General features: G+C 40.0%; 1 protein-coding gene and 1 long non-coding RNA gene across 4 annotated transcripts in view; one reads left to right on the top strand and one right to left on the bottom strand.

The window, feature by feature from the left end:
- LOC101156922 (zinc finger MIZ domain-containing protein 1) overlaps window positions 1–23,567 on the bottom strand; it is a 197,684-nt gene that overhangs the window by 90,907 nt on the left and 83,210 nt on the right. For 2 of the 3 annotated variants that reach the window (XM_004080409.5, XM_078937242.1), the window contains exon 1: window positions 7,238–7,426. The exons of the other annotated variant lie outside the window; for it this stretch is intronic. The gene's annotated coding sequence lies outside the window, so the exon portion shown is untranslated. Of the gene's footprint in view, window positions 1–7,237; window positions 7,427–23,567 lie in introns of those variants that run through there. 3 annotated transcript variants of the gene reach the window in all.
- On the top strand, window positions 7,187–19,007 carry LOC144987809 (uncharacterized). The gene is made up of 2 exons (XR_013651477.1): window positions 7,187–7,324; window positions 18,800–19,007. It is a non-coding gene; the product is annotated as an uncharacterized LOC144987809 (long non-coding RNA).

Here is a 23,567-nt window from a genome sequence, read left to right as displayed (position 1 = left end):
GGTCATAGACAGGTGTGCCCACATCTTTAGGTGAGCCCAGTTGAGTCTTGCAGTTCCCTTGCGGCTTATGCTGCCACCTTTAGGGACATCATGAAAATGGATTGTACGAGTGTCAAGCATGCGGTAAGTGTATTGTCAAGTATTTGTAAAGATAATCTAAGTTACATGCACTTACGACTTACGAGAGATGCTGTTGTGCGATGCCCTTTTGCCACACTCCAGCCATTAGGGTGTGCGTAATGGTCACTTATTGTGAAGGTGATACAACAGTCCCCATTGGATGCCTGTAGGATACCCACACAAACTACACTGATTGTCTAATTTGCTAATTTCCAAGCATGGAGTGCACACTTATCACTTGAACAGCATTAACAGATAGATCCTTGCGCAGGTTTCGGGGGGCTGGAAAAAGATGAAAAATCCATATCGCACCCCTGCATCTTAACTACTTCACCCTTACCTCACCCTTACTTACCCTTATGTGTTGTTTAAGTGCTTTACATACTTAACCCATTAATTGGCGTTATCTTGTTAGGTTAATGAAAGGGGTTATACAATCCAAAAAACTTGTCCAAAATAACTCAGTTCCAGTCCTTCAGTCAGTCATTTCCTAACCAAAAGATTTATGTGCTTTCATGCAAGACTGACAGCTATTATGGAGGGACAGCCACAAAGCGCATGCCATCTCTGACCCAAAATACATCACTTTGGAGTGAAAGGGTTAATGTTTCCCACCTCATCCAGGGCAGAGACTTTCTCTTATGGTCGTCCTTCACTCTCAGCAGCTGTCACGTCCGTGCATCAGCACTGGTGTGTGATGCACGCCTTGCACCTGGGTAACTGACCACACAAGGCCACTGTGTTAGAATGAGGGTGCAGCGTAAGCCGACACACAAGGTATTGGTGAGAACTGGCTGCTCTATCACTGGTAAAGACTTTTAAAACACAAGTGGTGGGAGAGAAAGGTCAGAGAAGTTGTGAAATTTGGTCAAATTACCAGCCAATCCGCCCAGGTAGATAATAGGGGCGCGTGAACTTCACCAAACAGATGCCAAAGGAATTCATCGATTTAACCAATTTTTAAAACGACGCTCAATTGTTGGGGAGAAGAAACTTGTAAAATAAAAATGGTTTTGGAATTTCGAGCTAATGCACCCAGGATCAATGTCCAACCTTTATTTCATGCAAGGTCAACAGACACTGAAGCATCCACCATATCAGGTGTTGCAACAGTTTTGGCGGTGTGAGAGCTGACAAGAAAAGGGCCCCTGAAGGTGTTCAGTTCCTGGGAAACTTCAACAGTTAGTATTTAGCCACAAGAAGCAACAACAAGCGTTTGATCCAAAACTACAACATGACTATGCAAAGCGGAACAGGGGCCGCTGTTGCTCAAGGGCGGAAGTCTATCAATCTGAAGGTCACCACAAGTTCGTGACCTTACTGCATTGAAGGTGTCTTTAGGCATCATTTTCCTCCAACGCTTTCATGAAAAAAGACTTTTGTAAAGCATAGACTTTTTTGAATAAAAGTACAAAAGCAAAAGAAGAGGAAAGGTCTTGGAAAGTCTCCATCTCTTGTATTACAGGTGAGGAAATGTCAAAAGTAGGTTGGGAATTTCCTTTTCTTGTATTTCACATATTGATGGAACACTTTCAAGCTGCTGGCATGGAATGGAAAAGTAAAGGTGGAATAAAGTCTCCTTTTTTTCTTTGAGACATTAGGGAGGGGGAATTATGCAGAATTTGACTAAGTAAAACCTCAGAACCATGACATATGGACCCTCATATCCTACAGAACATCCCATTTGGTTTTTCTAAGACAATCTTTATCCTTTCGATTATTTTGAATTGCGACAGGGAGATGCGTCTCCAGTTATAATCAGGCTAAAACCACAATAAAATCATCTACAATTCTAAAAACTTGATGAATTAGACATTTTTTATTCACAATTAGTACTGCAGCTTGTTATTTTATTGTTGTTGTATTTTTTTTTTGCTTTTGGTTATTTTTTTCCTGCATGTTGAAGTCTCTCAGCTGGTAAATGCATGTGTCACCTTTTTAGTTTCACTATGCTGCACTCTGATTTAAATTCTGTGTAAATGGAAGTAATTTGCAAACATAAACACTGCAGAATCACTGAACGCTTTACTCTTTTGCTTCAATACTTGAAAGAAAAGAATACCAACTCCCCTTTTTCTAACAAATCTATCAACTGATGATTTCTGAAGTAGGATTTATGGTCAAAAGTTCCTTTTTGACTCTTTACCTCCTTATCTTTCTTAACCATTAGAAATCCTTTCAAGCCACATTATCTACTTCTCTAAACATCTCATCATCTCTTATTTTTAATCAGCTATGAAAACCTAAAAGATCCACCACTTCCAGCTAAAACGAAGCAAAACTGAAGTATGTAAGCGTAACCGCTGATTCCACAACTAACAACACTGAAAGCCTTCGAGTTTTAAAAACCCTCTTTACAGTTTTAAATAAAGCTGAAGTGAAAAAGCTTTCTGACTCTGTGAGAAAAATGTGGTCTAACCACTAAGCCAAAAAATGTTTGAGTGTAACGGCCACAAGAATATGAGCGTAGGTTTAAAGAGAAACAAACTATACATACAAAAAGCACACAACCAAAGCATTATGTCATGTTAAATCCTGCAACCTAAACTTTAAAATGGAGATTTCCTGTAGCCATAACTATCACATTGTAGATAAGTTACAAGACCCCTAACTATCTAAAACCTCTGAAGTGCAGCCAATATAACCAGCATGCACTATAAGAGCCAGTCCACTAGTGTGAAGTCTGCACACCCCTCAACTCAACTGTTAACACATCTGCAGTTCTACTGTCCTGCACCATTTCGTTAAAATGCGTCCCTGTCACCGCGGAAAAACAGTTAGTTAGCTTCCTTTCTGAAATATGACGGTTTAGTTCATTCAGAAAACCCCTTTAAAAATCCAGGATTATAACACAGTTATTAATAACACACACATCTCCTACATTTTGCTCTACTTGCTGTGCTTACAGTAAAAACAAATGTGCAGCATTTAACCTTTTCAATAAAGAAATGCATGCTTATATTCTTAAAAAAAGCTTCCCTCCAGCACGCCTGCAGCTGTGAGTGGAGGCAGGCCCATTGTTCAGGCTAACAAGGGGCGCAGAGGTCACTTGCGTTTTCACAAGAGCTTTACCAGAGTGCTTTTGGAACGCAACCGGCACACTGCTCTGTTTGGTATAGAAATGAAATTCCCAGTCTATTATAAAGAGGGATAGATTAGATTAAGTGAGATTATGCAGACAGGGACTCCCTAAAAAGAGCAAAAATAACACGCTGGGTATTTAGCAGGCGACTCAACCATGGGATTAAGCCAAACGAACATGCTGAAATCCAATACCAATATTCACAATGGTCATTTAATCCTGTGGCTCAGCATTTAAGTGGTCTTAAATGTTGATCAGCAACAAATATCAAACTTCAAGCAACATATTTTGCTCATGAAGCACGAAAGAATTTCACAAATCCCAAAGACGTTTCCTCTCCTAACCCCGCACAGCTCGGCGCTCTCTCTGTCTGCGAGTACAGGCTGTACAACAACAACTCTGATCACCAATGCAACCAGAAATATGCACAAAGTGGTTGCACACTCTAACATGATTAAATGATGTGTGGTCTGGCGTCACTCCCAGCACCTCTCCCATCCCTCGCTCGGATCTGAATCTCCCTCCTGCAGGAAAGCAAACACACTCAGATTCCCTTTCCCTGAGCTGTGTTTTGAAAATAGACGCCTCGTGTTAACAGTCAACAGCGAGGCTTACAGGTACAATCTGACCATTCTCTCCACTGTAAAAATTCCACTTGGTGGACGTCTGCTCCATACACGTTAGTGCCGCTCAGTGACACGGGGGGGTCACAAATGATTCCAGACACACTCATGAGGAATACAGAGAAACGTACTGTAGATGAGGAGAGATAAGCTAAGCATTCCAAATAAAATGATGAAGAGCTACAAAAAAATTTGATTGAAAACATTTTTTGCTAAATGTTTGACATTATGGCTTCTCAAGTTCAATATAAATTCCCAATATTATGCTCTATTTATGTTGGAAGGTATAATTAAAAATAAATTAATTAATTAAAATGCTTCCTCCCACCGTCCAAAAACATGCTTCATAGGTTAATTGGTCACTCCAAAATGCCATAGGTGTGAATGTGAGAGTGCATGGGTGTGTGATATGTGTGACCCTGTGACAGACTGGCGACCTGTCCAGGGTGTCCCATGCCTTCCCCCCTAAGTGGCCAGGATAGGCTCCAGCAGCCCCGTGACCCCGGAAGGGACAAACGGAAGAAGAAGATGAATGAATGAATTAAAATGCTTATTTTAATCATTTTTTTCAGTAATGACGAGTCAGAGATAAAAAATAAAAAAATAAGTCCAAACTCACTAGACTTCATAGCATTAGCATTTGATTTCAATTTTCCATCAAAACTTTACATGAGGATTTTGTTTCTGTGGTGAAGCTTAACTTTTCTTAAAAATAAACTTTTTTCACACTGTATTTTTCCCACGTTCCTTATTTAAACAAGGTTTATGCTAGTATGTAAATAAAACTCAAAATAAAATGAGAACTGGTCCCTGAATTTAACTAAAATTTGGTTTTTAATTGTTAATTTGCTCTTTTTTTAATAACTTTTACTACACAATAATATAATATGCTTCCAGATTGAATAAACGTAAAGATTAAAGAAGGGATTTAAGCCTTTTTTTGCCTGCAGGTCTGATCACAATTAATGATTTCAATTTGATTAATTTACTAACTGCACTTCAATACAAAACTTTATTCCCCTTTTTGTTCCATTGGTTGATATGTTGGTATAGTCTGAGAAAATATTTGAAGTCCACCATCTCCCAAATAAGTTGTACATCACACAAATAAGCAATCAATCGAACTGCAGACAGCCTAGCTTGTTTAATAACCCTTCACGCAGTTTCTTGAAAGTAACATCAAATGCAGATTGTTTTAAAGCCGAATGTTATAGGATTTCTTGTGATTTGACTGCTCCAGTTGCACATTGACACACTTTCTGCGAGTTCGCCCTGTGCGCATTCAAAATAGCCGCACCAGCAGAGTGATTCATTCCAAGAATTTATTCCATGAGGCAAAGACAACACAAAAAGGACCTTGAGTAAAACCTACACACAACCTCCCACAGCCTCTGACCAAGAAGGAAGGGCATTTTTTTTTCCTGTTAGAGCCCCTAACAGAACCTCAGGAGCTGCTCACCAAAAGTGGAATTCTCCAGCTGAATTAGAACCATTAGAAAACATCTCCAAGCCCTGCTCACTTCAACACATGTGCATTTACAGCATAGTCCTTGTGATTCACAAAAACTGTTTATCTGTAAACTTCCAGAGTGTAAACTTGTGCCGTGTAGTATTTTGAGACAAAGCGGCGTCAAGTAGACGATATTTCCAGCAGATACTTTGGACACACCAGCTCTGGGTTTCCTCGCAGGCTGGCCAGCAGTGCTTCAGGAGGTAATGAGGCCTCTTGTGTGTCCTCTCTGATCTGAGAGTTGAATAATTTCCCATGTGGCACAGCCATTTCCAGCTTCCGCCTGTACTTTCTCCCCCCACATCAGGTAGGCGGAACAGAGAAGGCAGAAAATCTCCACCCTTGCAGCGACAACGTGTTGCCATCATCAGTCCGCAGAACCACACACAGACAGAAGGAGAGAAGGAAGTTTTCTTTAGGAGGAAAACAAGCAAAAGATTTGCTTTTTCATTTTAAGTATTTATCTATTAATTATTTTTGTTTCTTAACTAACGTGGTGTCAAAAGCCACTGTTTTGTCCATGCTCACACTGTGTCGGGTGCTGTTGCTTTTTGGTGGGAAAGTGGGAGTTAATCAATGGTCTACTTTGCAGCAACCCAGACACACGTGTTGGGATGCGGATCGCCGTTTCAATGTGTCTTTTGTTTGCCGGCTGGTGTTTCGACATCCTCAACTTGAATAGAAGAAGGTCAGCCTGGTGGGGTCTGTCCCATGCTTATTCAGGAGCCCAACCTGGGGCCCCACAGAGGTGGGGAGACAGGGGGGGGGCAGAGAATCCCCTCTCCTCAGCCCCCACAACACTACACTGAATCCTTAATAAATCCCATCAGAGGCACAGTTTACGTTGCCATTGCACTTTATTTAATCATCTGTCATTAAATGCTTTTGAGCTTGGAGCAGAAAACCGTCAAGACACCAGGATGGTTTTTTTTAAAACAACAGGGAAACAGGGATAAAAACAAACCAGTGCAGCTGATTTTGCCACAGCTGTTTTACATGAGATCCAAACAGCTGGATGGAATAGAGGACAAGCTGCAGCATCTTAAAGGAGAGGGAACTTTTTTGAACACAAAGACCTCTCCTGATCTCTAAAAAACAAAAAGGAAAACACTTTCCCCACCTCGTTTTTACACATATTTTTAATTATGAGGTAGAATAATTTATATTAGCTTTGTAAGCTTCCTGAACAGCAAAAAAAAGTGATTACACTTTCATTTAAGAGCCCATCAAACAGTGATCCAACTGCTTCCATTTCCAGACAGCAGGAATTTAAGGAGTCAACTTGTAAAATACTTTTTTGAAAATCTGTGAAACAGCAATGACCTCCACTCCAGCAGCAAGATAACACCAGCCACTGAGATGAAGGCTTTTGCAATCTGACAGCAGTTGGTGCATTTTTCTGTCAAAGTTTGGAGTCCTGCTTGTGACATCTAGAAAATGCTCCTTGCACTGCAGTGACCGCTGTCTTCTCCATCGTTCTCCCTGCAGCAGCAGCAGCAGCAGCACTTGGTTTTAACAGCAAAGCCATGTGCTTTTCTTCTCGCACCACCAAAAAGGTGAAGAGCTTTCCACGCACACGCGTGCACGGTTCATTCACAGATGCAAGCAAGGCTGCAACAATGTCGCCTCCGACCGAGCCCCCCGACGCGTTATGGAGATCACCGCAGCACCTGCTCCTCCACCGACACGCGCAAGCCGGCTCCACAGCCCCGACGGCGGACTGGTCACTAAAACGGCTTACTATCGCCGTGCTCCGCGGTGTCACTTCAAGCGGTCCTTCTATTGTTGAGTAACAATCTGAGCCAGAGTGGAAACAAAACCTTCCCCAAACGGCAGCCTGGGCTGGCGAAGCCGCGACAGCCGAGGGAGACACCAAGCAAGGCTAAGTTTGCAGCTACTCACCGGGTAAGCAAGCGGAGAAAGTCCTCGGTAATAGTCGGTCCCGAATACCGTCCCCCCTCTCACTGAGAATGGCTTCAGCGTCAGCGGGTGAGTAACTGAATAGACTCAGAGAGAGCGCAGTAAGTTGAAGTGTCAAATTACATTGGCTATTCTACTGCCGAAGGGACCCGTTGCTTGGTGGCTGCCGACAAAATGTGTCGCGGATTCCACGTTTTTTATTTTCTGTAGCGTCTCCCGCGCGCTCAAGTTGTGCCGCTTAGCTTAACTGCTATCTGCATCTGGAGTCAAAGTGACCGCATTAAGTTCACGTTTTATGAGATAAACACAAAATAAAACGAAAAAATTAAAGGTAATGTAATATTTTATATATTAGCTTGCATAATAAATTAATAAACAATATAATTACTTGGTGCCTTAAACTACTGTCAGCATTTTTTACTCAAAAAATTAGGTTAAAGGTGTAATAATAACTGTTGGGAGTGTAATGACGTATTCCTATGAGCGCACTCGCGCGCTCCTCCTCGCGCCCGACTCCACCCTCCGTGTTTTGCGGCTCGCCGCTCTCTGATGGAGAGCTCTGAATAACAAAGACATGTTTGAGAGCAGCGGCAGCAGCAGCAGCAGCAGCAGGCTGGGCTGAGCGCTGACGTCAAGAAGCCAAGACTGTGCCAAGCAGCATCCAGACTCCACGCGCTCACTCGCGCGCGCGCTGACCTGCAGCCTCTGCTCTCCATGACCTGCTTGTAAGCAGTCATGTCAGAAGTTAGAAACCCGTCGGTCTGTTTCTGCCTCGATCGACTCTTTCGAAGTTGGTATTGGGGTCAGCGTGGAGTTAACCCACTCAGAGGCGCTTTTATTAGAAGTGATCACACGATACACGCATGTCAGTGTGTCTGGAGTCCTCCCCCTCCCTGTACACCCACCCCAGCTGTCTAAACTTAGAGGGAGGGATGGACCGGGACAATAGACGCCATTTGTCCTGCTAAAAGGTGGCAGGAAGAACCGACTGTCCCAAGCTCTGCAAATTAGCCAATGCAAATGATTCCCTCTAGCAGAGATTAGAAAATTTTTTGGAAATTGATTCACAACAGGATACAAAAGGAGAGTTGATTCCATGATGCCAGAGCCCCATAAACTTTTATTGAGCTGTTAATTGCAATAAAAGTTCCTCCTGTTAAGTATGTGAGTGTTGCGAGGTGCAGCATGAAAGGAACACATTAGCAGGGAAAGAGACAGTTTTCAAATACCTTTGGCAACAAAACCAAAGTGATAATTTGATGTAGTTTAATTATTAAAGAGTCATTGAATGAAATTTAACAAACTATTTTGCAAAGCTTTTCCAGTTTACAAAAAAAAATTGTGTTTAAATTTTTTACATTTCAACCATTTTAATGTAGAAAATTATAAAGAATTATTTCCAATTTCCAGTGGTTCCGCATTTGTAAGGAACGAGCATTTGAGAAATGAGCAGCAAAGTTAAGTATGTGGGTTACACCCCTGAACAATTATCCAATTCTTTTCTGCCATTGTCAAACAGCAGAAATTGATTAACACCCCCCCCCACCCCACACACACGTACACACATACACACTAACACAAACGAACGCACACAGCTGTTGTTAATAGAAAATAAATCACATTGACTTTAAATGGTTTTTTTGGTGTAAATTGGCCTCTTTAACATTGGAATCAATCTGGATTGTGTAATCTGCCTCCAATGGCCTTTTGAAGAACTGCAACATTGGGTTTTTTTGTGGATTTGCTAACACTCAGAAATAGAAAATTGGGGACTTGTACAGCAAATTTTGACTTTAAATCAGCTTAAATCTTTAACTTGTGAGCTTTAACTCCTCTGATGAAAATAACTGTTTATGCCAGGGGTCCCCAAATCCAGGCCTCGGGGGCCAATGTCCTTCATGTTTGCAACCAACTTGCCATTGAAGCTCCTTTTTGGCTAAACACACCTGATCAAAGGAATCAGCAGCAAATAAGGTAGGGTTTCTGAAAAACCAGCAGGATACCGGCCCTCGAAGCCTGGATTTGGGGACCCCTGGTTTATGCAATTAACATAATTACAGCAGATTCTGAAGCGGAGAAAAGTAGCCTTGCAGTAAAATGTAACCATTGTATGAGAACTGGAAAGAATGACTCCTCCGTCTCACGTTCTAAATATCTGCTGGCTCCAATTAACCAAATCCCATATACTTTCCCATATACTATTGAGATAAACAGCTATTACTCTGTCATTAATTAAAAATAAAAAAACATTCTTGCTTTGCTACCTTTTTATAAACAAGTTCTTGCCAATGCTATTTTTTTTCTTTTTTCTTTATTGCAAGTTACTCAAGTTATAAACTGGGCAGCCAGGTGCCTCATTAAAAGTTGTCTCGGGTCGAACATTTGAAACGTTGACTCAAGTGTTGACTCAAACGGACTTAGACCAAGCACTGCTTACTGGCGTCGTCTGGTTCCAACATGCCGGTTTCTGTATCGTGAAAAAATGTCTAACAGAATCAGAAGTCTTGTGGTGGTTTCACGTTCACTCAGTACGTTTCTCATATAAAGTCAATTTATGCAACACTTAACAGTAGTGAAGTGCTTAGGCAATCAATCCAAATCGGATGCTGTCGCGGAGAAAAGCGACTTTGCGTCATCACGCAACACTTTACATTAGTAATATGCCGCTAATATGAAAAGTCGCTTTTATCTGAGTCAGAATCAGCTGATTCAAGTTGATCGCATAAATGATTGAAAAATTACGGTATATGTCAAAGAGTGAGGGGTTTCTTAGGTATTGCCAGCGACATCTCTGGTGTTAATGGATTAGGTAAAAGAATGGGACTTAAGTGCTAAAAGGGTCTGGCCTCCTCAGGGTGTCGCCTTCTTGGGATTTCCATACTTTGACGTCATCAGTTATATGGAATTTGGCATTCAGCTTACTCCCCAAACTACTAACCGTTTGCAAACACTCGGTTGAAGTTGTGTCATCATACAGACCCTATTCAGATCAGTCAAACATCCCAAGGGACTGTTTTGGAGCAGATACCCAAAGACTGTTGCAGAGCCCAGCTCTTAAAGGTACCACATAATGCACCTAGTTTGCAAAACCTGGTAGACCAAAGCCAGAGTCAATGGCAATAAAAGTGCAAAAACTTGTTGCAGTTGCATCTGAGCTTTCCTACATTGAAAGATTACCAACAAGCATTAGTACTAATTGTAGTGTTGTTTACAAAAAGGAAACTGTAAAACTGGACAAGCATTTTACCACAAACAATCATTTTCACTGTAGTTTAAATGTGCCATCATTGATTTTATAGGGTGAAAATATTACAAGTGTTAAGAAAGAGACACAAAACAGTGGAGGCTTGCAGTTAATAGATTACAAGAATCAAGACGCACAAGTGTTCTGAAGAGCATTCTGTAAATGGGACAAAGTGGGGGGATTGTGCAAGTTGTTTTAGGCTCCGATGACTTTAGTGGATCATTCCACCAACTCAAAAAAAAAAAAATGTGTGATGACAGTCTGCACTCAGAAAGCACAGGAATGACAGGAACAGATGTTCTTCTGATGAACACAAAGTGCCTCCACATCTTTGAAGCTATTAATGATTAAAGGTTTGGAAAATTATGCATTACTCTTCTGATGTCAGCACCAAAAACATGTGGAACTGTTGTGAAAATTACTTTTTTTTTTAAAGCGTGCCAGATTAGTTTAAAGTCCCACTCCAATCATTTTTTAATCTATTGTAAAAGTGCTCCCAGTGATCCTTAAATAATGATTACGATTTTTATGCAAAATGGGGGTAAAAAGCAATAATTTTAGGACATAGTTCCTGCAGAATGGCAGTAATTCAACAGAAATTCGCCTCTGAGTCAGACAGGACTGTTGGCGTGGAGTAAGCCCACCATCTCTTTGTTTACACTCTCTGGCGCTACTTTACAACCCCTCATAACCCCAACCTGTCGTTAGCGGTACAACAAATATGGCGAGCAGTATCAAAGCTATTTAGCCATATAGTTTTGAGCCAGATACCAGCTCGGACGAGGAAAACGAAGACGGACATGGATGTGTTTGTCTGCAAGTGGATGCATCAGAATGGAGCGGAGGAGAGGGCTTATAGCCCCCCAATTGTAGTTTGTACGTAACAACTGCTCCTGATTCACCGCGATTTGAATAAAGAAATACTCAGATACAGAGTTTAATCTTAATTTTCTTTATAAATGTCCTCCATCATGAGAAAAACACTACAAGAACATGTTAAAAACACCCTAAACACAATTTTCCATGGAGTGGGTCTTTAAATGCTGCTATTAATTAAACATTGACCACAGAGTTGGATTTTTCACACCTGATTGTTTCTGATCAAATAATCTAAAATGGATTTTATGCCAACAAGCCGTTTTACCCTGTTTTCTACATACATCTAATTTAAAAGCAACTTTTTGATTTTAACTGATCACCTTTTGAAACAATAAGGTAAAAAAATGTAACAAAAATAAATTTCAAATTTACTAAAACTAAAGAATAATCTTTTTTTTTCCATGTAAGTATAAGGAGTATGTCTTTTTGAGCTTGTCACTTCTGGCCTCTGGAATTTTGACCTATTCCTAAAGGCCAAACTTCTCCATTTCCTTTAAGCTGGATGGGTTCTTCAGCCATACCGCACTTCTTTAATCATACTAACGGATTTTATTTTTTACTTGGAGGGGTCTTTAAAAATAACTTGTCAAATGTCAAATTGCAAGAGTGCTGCAACGTGAGGCTTCATGTGTGCTGTTAACTTGAAGGTTCATTCATTTGAAATCTCTCATGAAAGTCGGAAACTTTGACTACATACATACTGATAAAAACTCACGGTGTTGGTCATTTAAACTTATTTATGAGCCGTTTTTGGCAGTTTTTTAAATAAAAAAAGGCCCATCGGACCCGTAACTCAAAAATCAAATAGCCTTTCTTCCTGAGGCTGGGTTTCTGTGATGCACCCCTGCTGTGGACAGAAATGATGATCCACTGACAAAAAGGTGGAATTTTCTGTATGACGAGTGGGTCAAGAAGACCCAGTCAAACACGGTGTCAAGAGATATGTTTAACAATTATTTGCAAAGGAAGTAACCTTCTTTATGACTAACCACCGGATGTTGTGAGTCTGTTTGCTAACATCTTCACAATTAACTTGTGTGAATTAAAGCTCCTAGACAAATACAAATTCACTAGGGATTTTTAAAAGATATCTTGTCTATTTTATCATCCTTATTTTTAAGGGAGGAAATTTGTTTGTGTCTCAGTTCAGCCTTCTTCAGCTTTGTTTAATTTAATAGTTAACAGCTACTGTATGAAAGCACTATTATGTCTTTAAGTGAAGATTGGATCAGAGAAAAGCTTGTGTAAACTGTCTAATTTTTTTATTTTACCATGGCAAAAAGGACTTATTAGGGAAAAGCGATAACTTCAAGCAGCCCAACATGCTTTAATTGTGTTTAATTATGTAGTAAACACAGCTAATGAATGAAAATGTGTGAAAGTCAGCTGCAAATGATCTTCGTTTATTTACTTATTCTTTGCCTCCTCACATTTGTTTTTATGTGTTATACAGGTTTGGGCTTAATCAGGTCAAAGCTGATCTGAGTTTGGAAAGCATGACAAATTAAAGTAAAAGGAAAATGTGTTTTGTCAGTCTATTATCACTTCATTCTTGTAATGTTTTTGAAATGCAGTGAGACTGCACTTCTTCCGGAAAGTCAAGTTTATTTTAGTCCACATATGTTTACCATTCCCTCATTTCAAGTGGTTTTCTCCGAAGCTACGTTCACACTGCCCTCTGCAACGCATCCTCAAGAAACCACTTTCAATGAAAAGCGTTTCTACGACCGTTTTCTGGCTCTATATACAAAGAACAACGGCCATTGAACACACTTTGAAAGTCAAACCAGGTGGTACTTTGACCAATCAAAGACGTACATTATATCCGAATTCCCACCCTACTCCCTAACGACTAAAAAACTATATGGTGCGGGACTATCTAGTGCCCTGGATTTTAAAAGCAATTCGGACACCATGCTTAATACTTTTTTTTTTTTTTAATACGGCGAATATGACATCATCGATTTCATAAAGTTAAAATCTCATTGATATGAGCGTTTTGCAACGACCATTTATGAATCCACTGTGTTCTGAAAATAAAAATATTGATATTTTATTTAAAAAATACATTTTCTTTGCAAAAATTCTCCAAATGCAACTATATTCGCCAATCTAGTGAGCATTGATGCACACTGGTTTTTCGCAGAGACTTCTGGGAAATTTCTTGGGCACTTGAATCTGGAATCGTAGATTCGGACAGCACTACAAAATGGTGAACGCACTAAATAGTGCACTATGTAGTGACTATTGAAGGAGCCTCAGTCTTGGTATTGACGTGTGGATGGTGTGCGCTTTAATTCACGGTTTGAAACTGGTTGGAAATTTGATCATGGAGGAGAGATTAACAGTTGTGGTTTGTGCCAGGTCAGAATTATATGACATAGAGGGTGTATCCAACTTTCTTTACTACTCACTACATAGTGCACTATATATTGAGTTCGATATTTTGTAGTGCTGTCCAAATCTACAATTCCAAAATTGAGCCCTAGAAATTTTCCAGAAATCTCTGCGAAAAAACAAGGTTTATAGATGAGCACTAGATTGGCAAATATAGACCACAATGAATTGCGTTTGAACATTTTTTGCGAACTAATGAATTTAAATTTATTTTTTTATAAACCATCAATGTTTCCATCATTTGAACACTGTGTACCCGTAAATAGAAGTCATAAAACACTCATATCAATAAGTCGTCATACTGGACATTAAAAAAATAACAGTAGTGAGTACTAAATAGTCCCGCACTATATCGTTTTCTGTAGTTAGGGATTGAGAGGAATTCAGACATGGCCCAAGTCTTTCGTGTATCGGAATAGAGCTGTGAAAGAAAAAGCCTGGAGAAAGATTTGCGCAGCTTCGACATCTCGCACCAGGCCTCTTCCAACCAGTGGCGGTTTTTGATATGGGCGATGTGGGCGGTCGCCCAGGGCGGCACTTAATAGGGGGCGGCATTTGCAGTGCCTGAGGCGTTACACATAATGTGCTACATACTATATTCAAAGAGGAAGCTTGGAGCTTTTAATTTGAAATTGTTTCAGCAGCCGACACTTAGTGCATTTAGTTTGACACATCAGACTCTTAAGAATGTCTTCCTCCTATTTGCTCTTCACACTTATGGTGCAAAAAAAAAAAAAAAAAAAGAATACCTCAGAGTGAAACAACGTAAAACAGGCACATGAAAAGGAATTAGGCAGAACAAACACCCGTGCTCAACCCAATTTCGAAAAAAGCAGGCAATGGAGATTATTTCCCACAATTCTTTGCTCCGACACAGCATACCCGATGCGCACGTGACCACCGCCCTCTGCTGCAAGACGCTTGCGGCCACACCTCTTTGCGGTAGTCTTTGGAACATAAGTCAAAAAACTCGAGAGGGGAGCGCAACTCGCCGGTGGCTGAATCACACTAACAGGTGATTGGGAGTCTTTTTCTATCTGACAATCAACTCTGGGCCGCAGCTGCGCCTCCCGTCATAGAGACGGAGCCGCGTGTGTCAGAGGGAAGGGGAGGGGGAGGGGGGGGATGAGATCAGACCATTTTTTTAGGATTGAGTTTTTTTGGAGGATTTCTGCTGTTGGTGTTGCACAAATTTAGGGAAATGCCAAATATTTTTGGAGTAATCCCACTGATGAGTTCTAAGATTTAGTCTTTAATGTTTTATAAGACCTAAACATATTAATCACAATAAGTTTTATTTTTTAGATCTAATCCCTCTGATATGTTTCACAAAGACACACAGGACGTCACACATTAAGAAATTATTGCTAAAAATGAAGCAGGAGTCCAGCTCTAAAAAAAATGCTCTAAAAAATGATGAAAGAGCAAAAAAAATGGAATTATTTGATATATAATTTCTTATTAATATTTCCAGGCTTTCTTTGTTTTTTGTCCTGCAGCATGTTCATATTTGTATAATTTTGACAGAATATATTTATATGGAGAACAAAATATTACAAGTTATTTAAGGTTTAACTTGTGTTCCTGTTTTTATTCATATTTATGTTCAAAAAGTTCAGTTTAAAAGGTTTAAAAGTTTAGCTTTAGTGTGTTCAGTAAACATTTATCTTCTTCGGCCCAAAACCTTAAGCGTGTTTTTAACTTAGGCCCCTGTGTGACTGAGTTTGACCCCCCTGTAATACGAGTCTAGAAAATTCATGCATTTTTTGTGTAAAATGGCTAAATAGAAGATAGGGAACACAGCAGGATGTTGTCAAATTTTGTATGTGTGCGGGGGGGGAGGGGGGGGGGGCGCTGGTGGGGTTACTCGCCCAGGGAGTAAGTTAGTGTAGAACCGCCACTGCTTCCAACTGTAGGTGGCAGACAAGCGCTAGTATCTGGTAGCGACAGTCCAGTGTGAACACTAAATGCTTAACGTCTCATGTCATGTGTTCATAGCTTAAAACAACCTTGCTAACAAAGATTTTTATACTTGAATGTAAATTAAAAAATAACAAATTGTTAACTTTTTTTTGTGTTTTAATTATTTTTTTTGTTTTGATCAACTATAACTGTTGATTTCTCCTCATTAGTGCTACTCTCTGTCTGTCCTTGGTCTTTTCTGAAAGAATTTGAATTTTTTTACTCGCATTCTTTGACAGCTTAAGAGGGGGAAAGAGGCACAGTGTGAACTTTGCAGGAGTGAGGAGCAAGGAGACGTCTGTTTTAATTTAAAGTTCCCACCTGGTTTATGAATGAACAACCGCTATGCTCCAGAGACCAGCCCACATCCTCCGCAGCCAACCATCCACTGGCTTTCCTCCAGTCAAAGTAGGCTCCAAGTCCACATCCTCGCCTGGGTTTGACAGCTAATGCTGAGTGATTTATCTTTGTATCACTAATTCCAAAAAATGTGTTGGCACGTTTGTTTCTTTTGCTAAACTTGAATTGGGAAATTCATTTCAACAAAGTTGCCACGTGAACTCGGTCCTTCATCATCTTTGAGCAAAAAACAAAACAAGTTCTTGGGGGTGTGGTGGAGTCTGGTTTAAAAAAAAAACAGGCATACAATTAATGGAGGTGAACAGCGGGCCAATTATAGGACAAAAATACAGGTCTCTGCAATTTGATGATTCCACTGCTTCTGACTGGGAGACATGAGGGAGAGGAGCTCAACACATTTGATACTCATTACAGCATAAAAAACAGACCAGAATAGAAGAAATGCACATTAATAGGTCGTAATGATGCCAAAAATATGCTAAATTACTATTTTTTCCCTCAGACTTTATGTTTAGCAGCACCAGCAGAAAGCTGACTGCTGGCGCCCCATGCTGCTTTGCTTTTGGGGGAGCAGGGAGCCAATCAATGTGAGCTCACAAAGGAGGGGAAGAGTATTCAGAAAGCCAACTGTTCCCTCAGGCCATGGGCAACGAAGAAGTGGGAGAGACAGCAGCTCACAGTGCACGGAGAGAAAGAGGCGAAGGGTTGACAACATGTTTCCTTTGCTTCTGTGCAGTGAGAGGAATAACAAAATCCCTGCGACACTGGTGTGAAATTAATACCACCCTAACAGTTTATCGCTTCTTTAGAAAAAGAATCAGAGTGAGACATCGATAAGCATCACCCTCTTAATCATTAAGCTTTTAGAAATCATTGTTTCTGTTATTTTTAACTGGATTTTTACAATAATTTTAAGTCAGGACACAAATAACTCCTTTGTTTTATGTTAATACTCCTGCATTCTCCCATTCCTTCCCTGGCTTGGATTCCCAACATCTCTGTTCATCATTATGTCAATTGGGAAATTATTAATTTACCTTAAATATAATTTTTGTGAAGTCAGCCGTTGACACACACGTTATTTTTGCTTCTATGCTTCTATGGTTTTCAGGGTTTTGGGTCTTAGCGGAACTTGTTGGTTGCCTAACTATTATTGGCAAAACATATAAGATATCAGAAAGATCTGTTATGTTGTAATCATTCCAGATATGTAGATTTTTCTGATGTGAAGGTTTTTCCTGCAATCTTTGTGCAGGACTTATTTGTAAATTGGACCTTTATACTGAATTGACTTGTTGCTCCCTCTTTTGATCAATAAAATGATCTGATGTTGTAATTTGAACATAGAGGATCTTTAAAAAGAGTTAGACATATTGCTTTTTCTTTTCCTTAATTACAAACCGATATGTTGTGATTATGAGACACTATTGATCATTTTTTGTCTCTGCAACACTGAGCCTCCATTATGTCAGTCTTGCATTTTAATTGTTTGTGTGGATTATGTCTAATTTATTCAATCTCTGTTTAGCAGGCTGAGCTCACAGCAGTAAATTAGAGATATATCCCACCTTGACATTTTTATTCTCAAAGGAAAATGTATGGGCACAATTTAAAGGTTTTAAAACTTAATTTTTTCCCTTTGAGAAATAAGCTGGCAGGAGGTAAACTCAGTGTTTCTGGCCTCATTGTTCTCCCATAACTTGAAGTCAAATTGAAAAGCCTCTTATCATAAATACATACTGTGGTAACTATTTACTTACTATTAAATTAAAATGTTACCAAGACATCATGAGGCTTAGCCAAAATTTGATGGCACATTTTTGGAAGCAGTAGTGAAAAACTGCATGTCAGTGTGATAGTAGTTTCTAAATAATATAAAAGCAAGTCTGTCGGGCTCTGTGACATTTAAGTATGAGCCTGTCTTTATCATTGAGGATAGGTTTCAGCTTCCAAACTGCAAAATGTCACCTGTTTCCTAAGGTCAGGTTGATTTTTAGAAGATCTTTTTCCTCAGAGGAGCTTAGTAAATTCCTTGTACAATAATTTCCTCAATGCTACGGATACACCTGATTGAAAGTTTGAAATAATTCAAAGTAAAATGTTGCAGTCATGTTCTGACACGAGTCACTAAGCTGCAAAAGATACAAATGCTCTATTTTTGATGTTCTTTATCCTCCATGCGCTTCTTTGTGTCTCATTTTGTGCCTGGCCTGTAAACTCACTGCAGGCCTTCTTCACGATTAATAGTGGAACAAGACCTTTTCCATTAGCCTCATAACAATGATGTGAACCTCCTCTGAAAAATTATTTGGTCCTTTAACGCATTAAGTTGAAAAGAAAAACAATTTGCCTTGTCTAAAGTGGAGATCTCCCCTTTTTTGCTGAGAGATAGATGGTCCTGTCTGTTTCAGCTGACCCTAAAAGCTGCTGCTTCTGTGAGGAGCAGTAACTGAAGTTCAGAAGACAAAGTGGTTTGTTTCAAACTAAATACATCAATTTGTACATTTGTTGGAAATCATTGCAGAAATGGATTGCATCTGTTGCAGGATGACAGCGCTGCACAGATCAAGCTAAAAAGATTGAGAGATTTATGACAGGAAGGCTGCAACGAGCTGTTAGGCCTCAGTAGAATCTGTGCAAACGCCACTTACGCTTGTATGGACATCCTTTTTATGATAACATCTACTTCTGTTGCTTTACAGCTTCCTTGATCTACAGGTGTGTTTGGCAGGGGTTGCTGGGCAACAAGTCACACAAACAGGGTACTGGACAAGTTAAAAGAGAAAACCACGGAAGACCATACCGCACACTTTCATGCAGAAGATATGGACAAAGTGCCTGGAAGGAAAGTGTCTGGCTTTATTTTTATGATAACAATAAAAATATGTAATATCCAAACGTCCGCAAAAATGTTAAATTTTTCCATTAATTGGCTTTTTTTTTTTTTTTTGCTAGACATTCATACTTTCAGCCAGCACTGAAACAAAAACACAATTTCTTCCTTTTTTTTTTTCTTATCAGGCTTTCAGCATCAAGGTCAAGGGCAGCTTCACTATCAGGTAAACAGTACAGAACGGAGGAGGAAAATGCTTTAATGGCCTCCCAAGATGGTAGATTTCTATAAAAACAGTACAATTTGTGGATTTGATATTATCTTTAAAAATATATCGTCTGGACAGTTTATATAGAAAGCGATAATATGACAGCTAACATTACTGCTTGGTTCGGTAATTATAGGGATTTGATGTTCCACAATTATGTATCATCAGATAAGGAGCCATATCTGATGTAACATGCATTGCCTAAGTGCTAAAGCATTTTTAAAAATAATTAAATAAAAATATTTAAGGTTTATAGGCTAATAAGCATTTCCTGATACTTCTAACCATTTCTCAACATCTGCGCTGCCACACATGAAACTGTTTTACCACTTTTTATTGTTTTTTTAAACAGAAACTTTACTTTGTGAATATTTTGGTTTTACTGACAATTTGTAGAGTCCTGGATTCCTAGAGGTCTACTAAAATTATAGTGTTTAAACATAATCTAATAGGATAAAAATTAGTTGTAAGTCAATGAAATATGCCACCTCCTGCCCTAGTGTCACTGTGAGAACCACTTTGACCTATAGAAGAGTTGACATGTTTTGTTGATCAGCTTTACCAATACTTTTTCTACTTTTTTGGGATTGTGGACAAAAATTAGAGACAAAAGGAGAGAAAAAAACAGCTGTGTCATGTTGCTGAGAGCTGGGTTATCTCTCCTATTTACAAGATAGTTCACTAAACACTTCCTATTCAGATGACTTGATAATCAGAGGCACTTAAAAAGAGCCATTTTATTACTCTTTGCAAGCCTGTACAGTCTGAAAAAAACTTTAAAGCAAATGTACTCAAAAGAAAAGCTTCTATGGAATATAGAAAAACAACCTGATTATGTAAAGGCTGGTAAATAAACTCTAAGCCTAAACAAAATTTTAAAAAGTAACTGTGTATAATTTGAACAAGAACTAAAACCTTCTGTATAAATCAAAGAAACTACAAAAGAGATGAAAGTAAAATAGGGTTTTGTGATGTGTAAAAGTTGGAAACCTTACTTAAAAATAGGTTTGCTCAACTTATAAATATATAGCGATGTGGCATCTGCAGCTAAGAATTTGCCATTTGCAACAGGAGTAAAAATGTCCCCGTCAGGAGGATGAAATGGAGCGCTGCGTTTATTCATACCGACATTCTTAACAGGTAAAAATGTTCATAGAAATGTTCAGTTTATTCACCAAAACATAGGGTTTTAATGCACCCAGCACCACCTGTAAGCAAAACAATTGAAAATATTCACAAGATTCACGACGGTGCTCTCTCCGCACGGTGGGGGGTTCACATTACACCTGAGCCGGGGGTGTTCGTGTCCCTGGGGGGTGGGTCCTGGTCCTTGCCCCTGAGCGCTGGGCCCCGCCAAACTTCCAACAGTGGCCGAGCCTGGTCGGGCCATATTTACAACACCCCTTGTGGGCCCCCTTTTTTCCCCGGGGTTCCCCCCTCCTGGGCGGGGGCGGCGGGCCCCTGCCTTGCTCCTCCCTGGACCAACTGTGGGCCGGGTGGGTGGCTGCCTGGAGTGCGGAGCGGGTCTCCCTTGGGGGGTCCTGGCTCGTACCTGGGGTTGGGGCGGGGGGATGCCCGGAACTCCTGGGTGGTGGTTGGGTGCTCGTCTGGGGCTGTGGGCATCCTTCTCCGGTGGGGCCCTGCGTTGGGCTCTCCCGGCGCGGCGGGGGGGGCTGCTTTCCTGGTTGGGCTGGGGCGGCGCTCTCTTTCCCTCCGCGCCTCCCTGCTCTCTGGCTCTGGGGGCCTCGCGGCGGTCCTGCTGGCCCTGGCCTGGGTGGCGGTCTTGGTCGCCCGGGGGGCGGTTGTTCCCTGCCTGTTCCCGTGTGGCGTTGGGGGGATTCCGGCTGCCGCTGTTGCTGCGGCGGGGGTCTGGGTGTGGGGGTGGCTAGGCGCTCCTCCTCCTTCTTTTCACATTCCACCATCCATCCATTTGAGAAATTGAAGAGTGTTACACATTTTAGAAGAACATAAACACTCACCTGAACACAGGTGTTAGCTCACCTTTGCACTAATAGTTTGTATGATTGAATGAATGAAAGATTTCACACTAGTTGGTTTAAAGGCATAGGTATGCGTTTGTGAACACTATCTGTTTTGTGTGCATGTTGACAGGTGGACATTTTTGCAGCTAGCAGGTGTGTTGATAACATTTGAGTGTGTGTGGACAGGCCCCGCCCTTTTTGTACTACATTTGAACTGTACCGTAACGATAAACAACCAGTAAACCTGTCTGCTCTATGCTGCTTCATGGTCTTACCCCCCCTCTCACTATCACCCCCCCCCCTCTCTAACATCCCTCTCTCTTCTTTCTTTCTTTCCTTTTCCGTCCGGTCCAACACCAAAGATTTTCAAACATGGTTGAAATTAATAAAGTTTGGCCTCAATTACAAAAGGGGTTTATTCAGTCATACCTTTGGTTTGTCTGAAGATTAATAACCCCTCTTGTTAAAGTAAAATATGTCCAACACAAGAGGCCCTCAGCTCTCATCTGCCTGCCTAGCTGTTGGACAGGACAAGTTAAAAAAAAAAAAAATATTCACAAGAAAAATGGAAAGGCATTCCAGCACAAGCAACCTGAATTACTTAACATGATTTTTTATTCTGATTTTCCAGCTTATAATGATCCACAGCTTTACTTTATTTTATTTTTTTTACCATCTGTTAACACTTGCTAATCTAAACGGATGAGGTTATTCATCATTTTTTGTAAAACATTTTTGCAACATATATTTTGACAAGGTTAATTTAATTATTTTAGCCATAAGTTGTTAAATTATGTCAAGTTTTAACAATAATTCATTTTCTTTAACAATAATACTATTTAGAGAAAATGTAAAGAAGAATATTAAGTTTATGATGATCTATGAATTCTTATAAAAAACAGAGATATGCTTCCATAATTATAGATAGCAATGCAAAAAAAATTAACTTCTTTTTGTTGCTTTGATAGAACAGATGTGGAGTTTTGCAACATTTCAGTAGTTGTGTGGTTTGTTTGAGGATGTGTTTATGAGCTAAAACTCTCTTTGTTGACTTCCTCCTGTTTTGCAGCACCATGTTTAGCCTTACAAGTATCTCCAAGAGGCTTTTTTTTTAATAATGATTTTTGCTTGTCGCTATAGACAGCTTAAACAGTAGCTTTTCCATTGATCTGCTTCCTACAAAGGACAGAGTTCAGAAACAAGATGGATTTCATATATCTATAATCTGATGTGAGTCCTCCTTTTTAAGAGTGTATGGATTTTCTGCCACTGAAGGTTGGAGTCAGGTATAGGGACTGAGGATACCTGGCTTCCAATGGTTGCCGTTGCTTTTGGAATCACATGCCTGAAATAAGGTTTCCCAACAATAAAATGCTTTAAAAAGGACTGGGTTTGTTTAAAGCGAATGCTAAATGTTGCTCTCCTTCCATGCTTTTAGCTTTGATCTAAACAAATTGAAGGAGCAGTTCATCCTATTTCCATTAAATTGTCTGTAGGCACAGTATGGACAGTATGCAGCAACTGTGCAACCTGCGCAGTGTAGTGTTTGGTGAGTGCTAATAAGACGTGCAAAAAATGAGCATGGGGTCACATTTTAAGTCAATGGCAGAAATGGACCACTATGTCCATCAAAGTGTAACTTAAGGATGTTTGCTCCTCGGTGTTGCCGTTTCTCATACTGCTTGGAGTTAACCTGAAAATTATAAAGGCAGCAAGAGGAGCAGGAGTCAAATGCTGTTGCAAAACTTAACATCTGGATTTTTTTGTACTACTCTGGGGTTGCAGAGATAAAATACGTTTTGATCAATTTTGATAATTTTGAAACTCAATGCTAAGAACATTATTTTCTGCTGACAAATTAAGACATTTATTTTTGACTAAACAGGGATTGACTAGCTGTGTGACAACGTCCTTAGTGGTCACTTGGTGAACTGACTTGGCTTCAGTTCTCTTTTAACCTGTTATCACCTGAGCTGTCGCTGGGGACATCTAAATAACACACTTTCTTTGTCAAACTGTAGCTCTTTGAATGTTCACATGTTCAACATGAATGAGCTGAATGAGCAGTGTATTTTCATTGAATTTCTAAAACGTTTTTGCTGCCTAATTGGTTCAAAAACCAGTTGGAATGACGTGAGATGTAGTTTATTGTTGTTGCAGGGCTTTTATTTTAACAACGCTTTTTCAAGATCTAGTTGAAAGACTTGGACGGTTGGATATGGCTAACAAGGAAAATTTAAAATAAAACCATAGCAAGTTGGAAGTTTCATTCCGAAAACCTTTTGATCTATTTTCAAAAGGGTTTCCAGTGGTCTTTTAAGTATGATTATGCTGTTTTTAAGTAAATTTTTTTCTTTTAAACAGTTGTTTTTTCTAGGACATCGTTT

Source organism: Oryzias latipes, chromosome 19 (assembly GCF_053564925.1).
Source record: "Oryzias latipes strain Hd-rR chromosome 19, Olatipes_Hd-rR_3.1".
Lineage (NCBI taxonomy): Eukaryota > Metazoa > Chordata > Actinopteri > Beloniformes > Adrianichthyidae > Oryzias > Oryzias latipes.
The sequence above is the reverse complement of the archived record's forward strand: the minus strand, read 5'-3'. Positions and strand labels throughout refer to the sequence as shown.